Raw genomic sequence first — 12814 nt, forward strand, 5'->3', positions numbered from 1 at the left:
AAGTAGGGAGATCATAAAAGGAAAAAAGAAGAAAAAATCAAAATTTGAACAGTAAATAAGAAGAAGAACGAAATAAGAAGAAAGATGAATGTAAGAAAGGATATAAAACGGGAATACAGACTAATTCCTCCTCCTTAGCCGTGCGGTAAGACGCGCGGCTACAAAGCAAGACCATGCTGAGGGTGGCTGGGTTCGACTCCCAGTGCCGGTCTAGGCAATTTTCGGATTGGAAGTTGTATCGACTTCCCTGGGCATAAAAGTATCATCGTGCTAGTCTCATGATATACGAATGCAAAAATGGTAACCTGTCTTAGAAACCTCGCAGTTAATAACTGTGGAAGTGCTTGATGAACACTAAGCTGCGAGGCGGCTCTGTCCCAGTGTGGGTAATGCCAATAAGAAGAAGAAGAAGGCAGACTAATTCTTCACTTTTGAATTCTCATGTCTCACTTAACACTTCTCATTCCTTATCACACCTACCTCCTGATTCTTGACTTCTTTCTCATTTATCACTTCCGACTATTTCATTCCTCATTTCTCACATACATTGAGCTTGAGTTGAGCTTGATTGACTGCTCGTAGTTGCTACTCCATTATGACCAGTATGACCAGCTGTTCTTGCACAGGGAACCAACAGATGTTTGCTTGGGACTAGCACACATCTTCAATGTACAAGTACTGGTGATCTCATTTGTTAGGTCATACTGGCGCCTGCCACGTCAGAATGCAAGTCAATGTAGGGAAAGGGGAGGAAATGATGATGCAATCACTCGCCCACTGTAAGCCGAATATACCTCTGCACTTGCCACGAGTTCATGCGGAATTTGTTGGAATTTCTGGGTTAGGTTGGAGAGGCAGAGGTCCGTCTTGGTTAACGAGCTGCCAATGTGATAGATAGGAGAAGGTAACTGATGGAATTTTTAATTGGATGTAGGAAACGAGCTCTATAGTTCATTTCCAATTCTAGCAGATTACTGATAGAATACTCAAGTTGAAGATATAGGAATAGTAATGGAAACGGTATGGAAGTCCATTTCCAGTTCTAGCGATTGCTAGAACATGAGAAATAAAGAGAAAGATACAAAGTAGGAGAATGGAACGGATCTGGATTGAACCCACGACCTCCTGCGTATGAGGCAGAAGCAGTAGTCATATGACTACCAAGCCCGCTTCATTTATTACCGGCCGCGCAATACAGAACACAATAATTCGGCCGACCGCGCGATCGTTCTGCTGTCCGAAACATGAGAGATCACGCACTGAACTCATTCCTCATTTCTCACATACATTACCCAAAAAACAAAATGCAGATACTGTATTGAAATGATACAAAATAATAAGATTTCCATTCTAGTCTTGAAATCTTCCAAAATTGTATGTGCCAAAATATTATACAATTTATGTAAGGTTCTTATGCAGAACTGCATTATAGTCTGCCATTCGCTGGTGGGGTATAAAATTACAATTAAGTGGTGGAATTACATGGGATAGTTTTAACTCCTCTTATGCCAATTGACGTTAGTCTACTAGAAACTCTAAACAATTTTATTTCAATTTCACAATTCTCTTGCTTATTGCATCAATAAATAAATTGCCGGGTTTTCAATGTGACGAAAATAAGTTATGTACGGATCGCAGAGCGCAACCCAAACCCTGATGCAAAGTGGTTCGTTTTTGGTGTGACCCGAATATGAAAATAATGAATGGCAAAACAAAAACGGTGGAAGAGAACCAGACTCGGCTGCCGGTTGCCTTTTTTTTTTTTTTTCCTGTTCGGGTGTTCCACTGCGACCAGTTATTAGATCTATTGTTGCCGGTTGCCTTCCTGAGCACCACGATATGCCGGAGTCAGTGTCAATGTTTCCTTTTGATGGCATTGCAATTGGCCATTGGCGGGAGGTTGGAAGTTCCCGCGAGGGTGGGTCGCCGTGACAAGTTTAAAAGTGGAAACAAAAGCCGATGGAAGGAACTTTTCTGTTTACCTTTATATCAAAATCCACTTTTATCTGTGTCTTGCGGTTGTGTTCCGTAATGTGGCGTGGAATCCAGCACCGATAGAGGTGTAAGAAGATGCTTTCCGGTTTGATTCGTCGGAACGCCGTAGCGACGACTAATGTTTATTTAATTTGGTTTTGATTTATTTTTCTTGAATTTCGATCCGATTTGAAGAGTGTGGGTTTGTGATATGATCCAAGTTTGTTGATAAACGTGTTTAGGTTTAAATTAAAGCGAATTGTTATACCATACATCGAATCGTGCAAATACAATAGGTATTGCACAAACTGTTTGAAATCTACTGTATGACAAATCCCCGCGTGCTTTTCTATATATTTCTTGTAGTTTGTGACATTGTGATAAACTATTAAATTTGATTTTTTTAATGTTCCTTTGTACAGTTTGATTATAGTGAAAGGAAAGCACAAAGCAAATAAAATATTTCACATATGGAAATAGATAAATATACTGTAAATAAATTAATCAAGATTGAGAATTGCCAGCGGCATTTTACTCGGCTACTGCGTGCCGATAGAAGTTGATTTAGTAGAAGTTCAAATTAATTATGCATTTCAGATTGAACTGACCGTGCCTAGAAATGCACTACGTAAGTTAATTGAAAATAGTACCCGGTGTGCTCAAGTTGCGTGCCAGAATCGACTGACAACCGGACGTCAAAATTCCATTGCCGTCATAACTAGAGGATGATCGTTATATAAGGAAAACCAAGGGAATCGAAAATTCGACATTTTCCATTGACACACAAAAATGGTTCACGTACGATAAAAGGATTTCGCAACGAATTGATGTTTATAGCGACGGTATGCGTTCATTTATTGCCTGCCCTTTGAACCGCCTTTGGTTGTTACTTCTCACGCAAATCCTCCTGTGTTCCAAGTTCAGTGCCGTACAGACCCACTGAATTATGCAGATTTATGCAAAGCTGGCCAGAAAAGCCCACAGTACGGCAACGACAAAAAAACGCAAGAAAATGGATGCTTCCGTCGTGTCGTACCTTCCTCCCTAACTTGATTTGATGGGTTTGTGTTGTGATGGTGCAATGGAATGTGGTAAGCATCAACAACAAAACAGCTAAACGTAAATGTTTCGGAAAAACTTTTGCGTATAAAATTCGTACTGCTGCTGCTGATGGCCCTCTTGATGTCCGTCCGTCCGGACGAGTTACGAAACGTGCATCGGCCGAATGATGATGATTCATGTTGATTGTCTGCGGCCGGGCTGGGTGGAAGTCAGAACGGAGTGGAAAATTTCAATTTCATTTTCCAAGTATTTTTCCTTGCCGCACTTCGTTTGAAGGGGAAGGAAATGAATGGGAAATTGTAGAATTTTGGTCGGTCAAGTTTGATAGGTCTGTAAATGGGGGGGTCGATGAATTATTGACTGTTTGACGTTGATGGTCAAGATTTCATGCTTCATGCTGTCTTCAGGGATCGTATGTTTTGGTAATAACTGGTAATGGAAGGTAGAGATACATTTATTGCTTTCTGTGTGCTACGAAGGAACAAGTTTGAAATTGGTTTTGGTTTCCAACGATGTAGTTGGAATTGCTGTTCAATTTAAAAGATTATATTTGCGTAATGGTATCCTTTGAGCTTAGTACATCCAGTTGAGCTCAACTCATTTTAAGATGGTCATCATAGTTATTACTAGGGCAAACGAGGGTTGTTCCGTAAATGTTTGTCCACCAGGTTCATCATAATCAAAAAACCACTTAGTCATATGTTTGGAACCAGGCCAAATGGTATAATAACAAAATGTATCTCCAGGCCTCTTCGAAAAGGTTCGTTTTAGAGTGATCATTGAGCCTTTGTGAACACTTAGTATAAAAGAAAAGAAGGGTGACTGTTATGACACATTTATTTGGCGATCCTGCAAGGAGTGTATACCAACGTTACTCGTCAAATCACTCATCATGTTATGTAAAGGGTGTACGGAATCAAATTGCATCACTTTCAAAAGTTGATAACATTTCGCCTCCTGGGCTGATTTCAACGAAATTTTGTGGAAGACGGCTTCAGCATGTGTTATTCACACTGCGTGAATTTCATTACGAAATTTCCAGTAGTTTCGAAAATACAGCCGAAGGAATAGGACGTGTGCAAATAAATCTTGCGCATTCACCTCCATATTCCACATCTCATAAAAATATATTAGTAATCCAATTATGTGCCTCTGACCCCAAAATCACCAGAATTGCGGCCGATCGAAAAATACTGGTCTGGAATGAAAACACGAGCTTCGGAAGCCTCCGAAATTGATCATTACGGAACACAAAATGTTGATTTAGCCTTTCGCGTCAACATTTCGTATTGGTTTCTAACTCCAACGTCAACATTTTCGATTATCCGACTAATACAAGTAAACTTTCCAAAAAGCTTTCTGTTTTGTCGCTTCTATAGTAAAATACCAAAATCAAAAAAATAGGAAAAGCGCTGAAATCTAATTTTGGACTGATATTTGTCAGATGTTGGGAGTGCATCAATCTCATTGTTCAGGCCGGTTCACAGTGCAGCACTTTTTTGATTTTTGTAATAGTTAGAGGCGTTCTAGCATTTTATTTGTCGTGTCAAACAGAGTAGCACAAACAGAGTAGCAGTTTCTGCGAGGATTTCTCTCGATTTGTTAAACGGAGCAAACGGAGTTTAAAAGTTTTCTTTTTGGTTACAATAGCTTTATTTATCAAGAACACGCAATCGCACTGTCTCCAAGTATAGTGTGATGGAATTATGTTTTGATAGAAAAGTTCTACAATACCGCGCGGTTAAGTGAAATGTATTCGATTAGCAATATTTCGATTAGGGTAATATTATTGATGGCTAATGTTGTTAGGCTTCGAAAAAATGCAGCTCTGTTTGAATGTTTTTGATCTATGAAATATGAAAAATATATGGATGCGATGAAAAAAAAATCAACAAAAAGAGTTTGATTGGTGTAGCTGTGGATAGATCACAGTTACGCGTGAAAAGACGCCCGCCTTTAAGTGTTTTTTTCTCGCCGTTGGTGGGACGCCCACATCAGGAATAGTGTTGTTGTGGTTCACAATTCTGCGTGGACGCTCGCAATTAAGAGTTTCAACCTCTGAATTGGTGGAACGCCCGTAAGGGAAATGGTGTTATTGTGGATAAGAATGATCGCAATTATGCGTGGTGGGACGCCCGCATTTAAGAGTTGCTTTCTCTTCTAAGGTGGGACGTCCGTAAGAAGAATGGTGTTGTTGGAGATGTTGAAACTGGTTCCAAACTTAATTTCCGAGCAGGGTTTTTATTGTAACAGCTTGAAACTAAATAGTTTTCATTAGACATTAATCCTAACTTAATTAACAATACTTGCATAATATAGTTCTTGAATTCACTTACCAGTTCAACTCGATGCGAATGCCTGCGTGCTTCGGTGAGATCTAAAATTCACTGTTTAGATAATCTGTTTATAATTCAATTGATTTCTACTTACATCTAGCTTTTTATAACTAAAACTAATAAATCTTGATAGCTCTTAATTTCCCTTAGCTCCACTGCACGCAATATGTATTATTTATTATTTATTTATTCAGACTAAGGCCGAAGTGGCCTGTGCGGTATATAAGAGTCTTCTCCATTCGGCTCGGTCCATGGCTACACGTCGCCAACCACGCAGTCTACTGAGGGTCCGGAGGCACGCAATATGTATGTTGTTTGTTTACATTTACGAATTCCTACTCTGGTAGCACACTTCATAATATTCGCCTACCAAAAATTAAACCACTTTTACACCTAATCAATGTACCTGCCAAAAAGGCTTTTCGAGTCTTTCTGCATTTGAATTAGGGTGTTGCTAACAGAGGATCTTAATGATCACAATTTTGCGTGGTAGGACGCCCGCCCACATTTCAGAGTTTCCTCCTCTGCGTTGGTGGGACGCCCGCAAGAAGAATAGGGTTATTGTGGATCAGAATGCTCGCGTGGTGGGACGCCCGTAAGAAGAATGGTGTTGTTGTGGATCTTAATGATCACAATTCTGCGTGGTGGGACGCCCGCATTTATAAGTTTCCTACTCTGCGTTGGTGGGACGCCCGCAAGAAGAATGGTGTTATTGTGGATCAGAATGATCGCAATTATGCGTGGTGGAACGCCTGCATTTAAGGTTTATTCCTCTGAGTTGGTGGGACGCCCGCAAGAAGAATTGTTTTATTGTGGGTCCGAAAGGTCAAAAGTGCTCGAAAAGTTTTTTTTTTTTCATTGTGAATAGATATCCCCCACGATTAAAAGTTGTTCATTATAAAATCTATTATCAAATTCGAAGTAAATACTAACGAAATCTAATGAAATTCGAACCAAATTATTATTTAAATCAATCCAAAAAAATGAAACAAATTGAATCAAAATCTAATCCAAAAGATAATCCAATCCAATTCAAATTCAATCCATATCTAATCAAAACGTAACACAATACAAACTTTCCCAAAATACATTCAAATTCAATCCAATCAAAATCCTGTTCTAATACAAAACAAATCCAATGCACATCTGATCCAAATCCAATACAATCCAAATTATATTTAAATCCAGTCCAAAATCAAACCAAAATCAATCCGTACCACAATGCAGACGACAAACCAAAATCCATTCAAATTTAATCCCAATTCAATCCAACTTAAATTCAATCCAAATCTAAATACAATCTGACTCCAGTCCAAATTCAATACAAATCCGACTGAGATCTAAATACAATCCGAATCCAATCCTATTCCAATCCAAATTCAATACAAATCCAATCCAATCCATTCCAAATCAATACAATCTTAATTCATTCCGAATCCAATCTAATGGAAATCCAATCCAAGTTCTATCCAAATCCTATTGAAATCCAATTCGATACCAAATTTAGTAGAAATCCAATCAGAATCCAATCCATATGCTCATTCAAACTAAATTCAATCCAAATGCAATCCAAGTCTGATACAAATCCAATCTAATTCTAATCCAAAACCAATTCAATCCAGTCAAAACTAAATTCATTCCATATCCAATCGAAATTCAATTCAGATTCAATCCAATACAAATTAATTCCAAATTTAATCCAAGTCCTACCCAAATTCATTCTAAATCCAACCCCAATCCAATTCAGATCTAATATAATCTTGCTTTATTCTAAATCCTGATTCAAATCATATTACAAATCCGGTATTCAATCCAAATTTAATCCAAATCCTATCAAAATTCAATTGACCTAAACCGGCCTGAGTGGGCCCTCCTTAGCAGTGCGGTAAGACGCCAGCTACAAAGCAAGACCATGCTGAGGGTGGCTGGGTTCGATTCCCGGTGCCGGTCTAGACAATTTTCGGATTGGAAATAGTCTCGACTTCCCTGGGCATAAAAGTATCATCGTGTTAGCCTCATGATATACGAATGCAAAAATGGTAATCTGGCTTAGAAACCTCGCAGTTAATAACTGTGGAAGTGCTTAATGAACACTAAGCTGTGAGGCGGCTCTGTCCCAGTGTAGGGATGTAATGCCAAGAAGAAGAAGAAACCGGCCTGAAAAATTCACCCGATGTTCATTTAAATTCGGGCCAATCTTGAAAAACAGCAATTTTGTATTTTAAAAATACTTAGGGGCGTCAAAAAATATGGGTCCAATTTTTTGACGGGAAATCGAATTCCAATACAAATCCGATACAAATCCAAACTAAATCCATTATTATTCAAATCGGGAACGTAAACAAAAATCCAAATTCAGTCCAAATCTCATCTTCATCTAATCCAAATCATAATCGAATTTAAATCCAATTCAAATTCAATACCAATCCAAATTTAATCCCATCCCAATCCAATCCCCATTTTATCCAAATCCAATCTAAATTCAATCCAATCCAATCCAATTTCAATACAATTCAAATTCATTCCAATACCAATAAAATTCCAATCCTAATTCTAATCAAATCTTTACAAATCTAATCTAAATCCAATCCAAATTCAATACAAAACCAATTCGAACTTAATCCAAATTCAATCCAAATCCAATCCAAATATAATCAAAATTTCTTCCAAATTCAATCCAAATCAAATCCAAGTTCTATACAAATATGATGCTAATCCAATGCAATCCAATTTCTATTCAAATCCCAGCGGTTCTCAACCTTTTTCTTGAGAGGTACCCCTTCGAACTTTTGCATTAATTGAGGTGCCCCCTCTCGAAAGAAGGCTTCCAATCCTCTTGAAAAAATAATTCCGAGCCCTTTGAAGGGAAGCTCCTTTTAGCTTTTGAATCCCTTTAAAGTAGATTTCCGCGCCTCTTGAATAAAGGCTTCTGAGCTTCTTGTAGATAGGCTTCCGAGCCACTTAAAAGGAGGCTTCCTTTGCATCTTGAAAGGACGCTTCTGAGCCTCTCGAAAGCAGGCTTCCAATCCTGTTGAAAAAATAATTCCGAGCCCTTTGAAGGGAAGCTCCTTTCAGCTTTTGAATCCTTTTAAAGTAGGTTTCCGCACCTCTTGATTGAAGGCTTCTGAGCCTCTTGTAGATAGGCTTCCGAGCCTCTTCAAGGCGGTTTTCGAGCCACTTAAAAGGAGGCTTCCTTTGCATCTTAAAAGGACGCTTCTGAGCCTCTTGATTGTATGCTTCCAAGCCACTTGAAAGAAGGCTTCCAAACCACTTGAAAGTAGATTTCCGAGCTTCTTAAAAGCTTAGGCTTACGAGCTTCTTGAAAGAAGGCAACCTAACTACTTGAAAAGAGGCTTCCGAACCTCTTGAAAAATGGCTTCCAAGCCTCTCGAAAGTAGCCTTCCGAGCCTCTTGGAAAAAGGCTTCAGAGCCTCTTGAAAGTAGGCTTTTGAGCCTCTTGAAAGCTGATTTTTGAGCCTCTTGAAAGGAGCCTTCCGAGTCTCTTGGAAAGTGGATTCGAGGCCTCTTGGAAGGAGGCTTTTAAATCTCTTGAAAGGAGGCTTCTGAGCCTCTTGAAAAGATCTTGAAAGTAGGATTCCGAGCCTCTTGAAAGGAGTCTTTTGAGCCTTTAGAAAAGGAGGCTTTTGAGTCTCTAGAAAAAAAAAGGCTTTTGAGCTTCTTGAAAGGAGGCTTCCGAGCCTCTTGAAAGAAGGCTTCCCGGCCTCTTGAAAGGATGCTTCCGAGCCTCTTGGAGGGAGGCTTTTAAGCCTCTTGAAAGGATCATGAAATGAGGCTTCCGATCCTCTTGAATGGAGACTTCCGAATCTCTTGAAAGGACGCCTTTGAGCTGCTTGGAAGAAGGCTTCCGAAAAGCGTAGAAGGATGCTTCTAATCCTATTGCAAAGAAGCAAACGAGCTTTAATGAAAAAAAAATCATTTTGCTCATTCGACGTTTTGTTCGTTTGTTTTTGTACATTGTGCTGGTTGTAGAAGGCAGGATTCAATTGGGATTTTTCGATACCATTGCATATTATGTACAATATAATTTTTTTAAATAAAAAATACACAATTAACAAAAAAAAATCCATAGTTTTTTATTGGAATTGTAATACGTCCGCCATTACCCATTTTTGTCCGAGGTACCCCCTAGGTGCAGCGAAGGTACCCCCAGGGATACCCCCTAGGTGCAGCGAAGGTACCATCAGGGGTACATGTACTCCAGGTTGAGAACCGCTGCAAATCCGATACAAATATCTAAATCCATTCCAAATCCAATCCAATCTAAATCCAACCTAAATCCTATACAGATACAATCCAAATTTAATCCAAATCCAATCCAAATACAATCTAAATCCAATTAAAATCTAATCCAAATTTTATCCAAGTGCAATCCAAATCCAATATAAATGCAATTCAAATTCAATCCAAATGCAAAAAAATTCAAATATAATCCAAATCATAATCCAATTATTAATCCAAATCATAATCAAATTATAATCCAAATCATAATCCAATCCAAATTCACATCCCATCCAAATCCAATTCAAAATTCAGTCCAAATCTTATCCAAATCATAATCCTATTTTAATCCAATCCAAATTCAATCCCAATTCAAATCTAATCCAAACTCAATACAATCCACATTTTACCCAAATCCATTTTCAAAAATTCAATCCAATCCATTTGTCGAAATCTGCTTCGACTAGCGATCTACCGAACTGACAGGGAATTCTTCCGAATTTGTAAGCTCCAGAGCAATCTGTATTTCACAGCTCTTTATTTGGGAGTTTATAAATTTCCTGCATTGTGTTGTACAAATGAAAATATATACCTTCTTAATACTAGTATTTAAGTAACATAATTATAAATGATCCGTCACCGAGGTCGTTATGAGCACCTCTGTTTTAATTAAAGGTTTGATAAACTTACGTTTAGTATGCCTGTATGGTAGCTTCGGTAGCTTGGTCGATTCAAGAGAGGGAATACTGTAAATACATTTTCTTTAAGGAACCTAAGTTGATACTCGCCTAGTTCATGACTTACCGGGTTCAGTGCATGGGTTCATAAATTCAGGTTAGCCCGGAGTCGATCGATGTGATCAATAGATATAGTTGTATCTTCTAATATTATTAATCAATTAGGTTTTAAGTTATAATTTTAAGTAGTTGTAAATTACCTTTAGTTTAGTAGTAATTCACTAGAATAATAATAGTTCACTATATAGACAATATGCGTAGATATTTAGAATTTAGAATATAATTATAGAGCTCATAAACGTGTTCTTTCCAATTAGATTGTTTTTGTTGTCTTCTGTTTTACTCACGGTTAGTGACAGGCGGAAAGCCTGTCACTCCAGTTCAGTGTGCCCATCAACGACAGGCTGCTGATGCGGATTCTGCAACGGGTGCGTGTTGGCCAATAGGGTAGACCACACCATTATAATCCAATTTAAATTCATTCACATATCCAATCGAAATCCAATCCGAATTCATTCCAATTCCAATAGAATTCCAATTCTAATTAAATTCAAATCCTATACAAATTTAATCTAAATCCAAATTCAATACAAAACCAATTCAAATTTAGTCAAAATTCAATCCAAATATAGACAAAATTTCTTCCAAATACAATCCAAATCAAATCCACGTTCAATCCAAATATGATGCTTCTTCTTCTTCTTCTTATTGGCATTACATCCCCACACTAGGACTGAGCCGCCTCGCAGCTTAGTGTTCATTAAGCACTTCCACAGTTATTAACTGCGAGGTTTCTAAGCCAAGTTACCATTTTTGCATTCGTATATCATGAGGCTAACACGATGATACTTTTATGCCCAGGGAAGTCGAGACAATTTCTAAGCCGAAAACTGCCTAGACCGGCACCGGGAATCGAACCCAGCCACCCTCAGCATGGTCTTGCTTTGTAACCGCGCGTCTTACCGCACGGCTAAGGAGGGCCCCCCAAATATGATGCTAATCCAATGCAATCCAAGTTCAATCCAAATCCGATACAAATATCTAAATCCATTCCAAATCCAATCCAATCTAAATCCAACCCAAATCCTATACAAATACAATTCAGATTCAATCCAAATGCAATCCAAATTCAAATATTATCCAAATCATAATCCATTTATAATCCAATCCAATCAAAATTCTAATCCCATCCAAATCCAATTCCAAATTCAGTCCAAATCTAATCCAAATTTTAATCCAATCCAAATTCAATCCCAATTCAAATCTAATCCAAATTCAATCCAATCCCAATACAATCCACATTTTACCCAATTTCAAAAATGCAATCCAATCCATTATAATCCATTTCATTCACATATCCAATCGAAATCCAATCCGAATTCATTCCGATTCCAATAGAATTCCAATTCTAATTAAATTCAAATCCGATACAAATCTAATTTAAATCCAATACAAATTCAATACAAAACTAATTCGAATTGAATCCATATCCAATCCAAATATAATCAAAAATTTCTTCCGAATTCAAATCCAAGTTCAATACAAATATGATGCCAATCCAATGCAATCCAAGTTCGATCCAAATCCGATACAAATATCTAAATCCATACCAAATCCATTCCAAATACTATCCAAATTTAATCCAAATGCAATTCAAATCTAAATTCAATCTAAATCCAATCTAAATCCAATCAAAACCCAATACAAATCTAATCCAAGTTTAATCCAAGAACAATCCAAATCCAATGTAAATGCAATTCAAATCCAATCCAAGTGCAATCCAAATCCAATTCGAATGCTATCCAAATTCAATCCATTCAAAATTCAACCCTAATCCAAATTTAATCAGATTTTTTTCCGAATGAAATCCATTTCTTCCGAAAGCAATCAAACCAAAATTCAATACAAATCCAGTGCAAATCTGTTGCTAATCCAATCCAAATCCAAGTTCAATCCAAATCCGATAGAAATATCTAAATCCATATCAAATCCAATTCAAATACAATCCAAATGCAATCCAAATCCAATCTAAACCCAATCCAAATCCAATCCAAACCCAATCTAAATCAAATCTAATCTAAGTGCAATTTAAATCCAATATAAATGCAATTCAAATCTAATCCAAATGCAATCCAAATTCATTCAAAATTCAATTCGAATTCAATCGAAATCCAATCCAATTCCAATCCAAACCCAATACAATTTCAATTAAAATTCAACCCTAATCCAATCCTAATTTAATCCAAATATAATCAAAATTTCTTCCGAATGCAAACCAATTGATTGCAATGCAATCCAATTGATTACAATGCAATCAAATCAAAATTCAATACAAATTCAATGCAAATCTGTTGCAATTTAATCCAAATCCAATGCAATCCAAGTTCAATCCAAATCCGCTACAAATCCAAAATAAATTCATATCAATGAAAAAGTATCGCTTCGGTTCAGTTTGTTCTTCTTCCC

The 12814-nt window shown here is 37.5% G+C and overlaps 1 protein-coding gene and 1 long non-coding RNA gene across 17 annotated transcripts in view; one reads left to right on the forward strand and one right to left on the reverse strand.

Moving 5' to 3' along the window:
- LOC134223481 (heterogeneous nuclear ribonucleoprotein L) overlaps positions 1 to 12814 on the forward strand; it is an 896804-nt gene that overhangs the window by 211491 nt on the left and 672499 nt on the right. The window lies entirely within an intron of this gene.
- On the reverse strand, positions 10193 to 10672 carry LOC134227970 (uncharacterized). The gene is made up of 3 exons (XR_009983805.1): positions 10549 to 10672; positions 10416 to 10492; positions 10193 to 10357 (listed from the first exon to the last, which is right to left on the reverse strand). It is a non-coding gene; the product is annotated as an uncharacterized LOC134227970 (long non-coding RNA).

Source organism: Armigeres subalbatus, chromosome 3 (assembly GCF_024139115.2).
Source record: "Armigeres subalbatus isolate Guangzhou_Male chromosome 3, GZ_Asu_2, whole genome shotgun sequence".
Lineage (NCBI taxonomy): Eukaryota > Metazoa > Arthropoda > Insecta > Diptera > Culicidae > Armigeres > Armigeres subalbatus.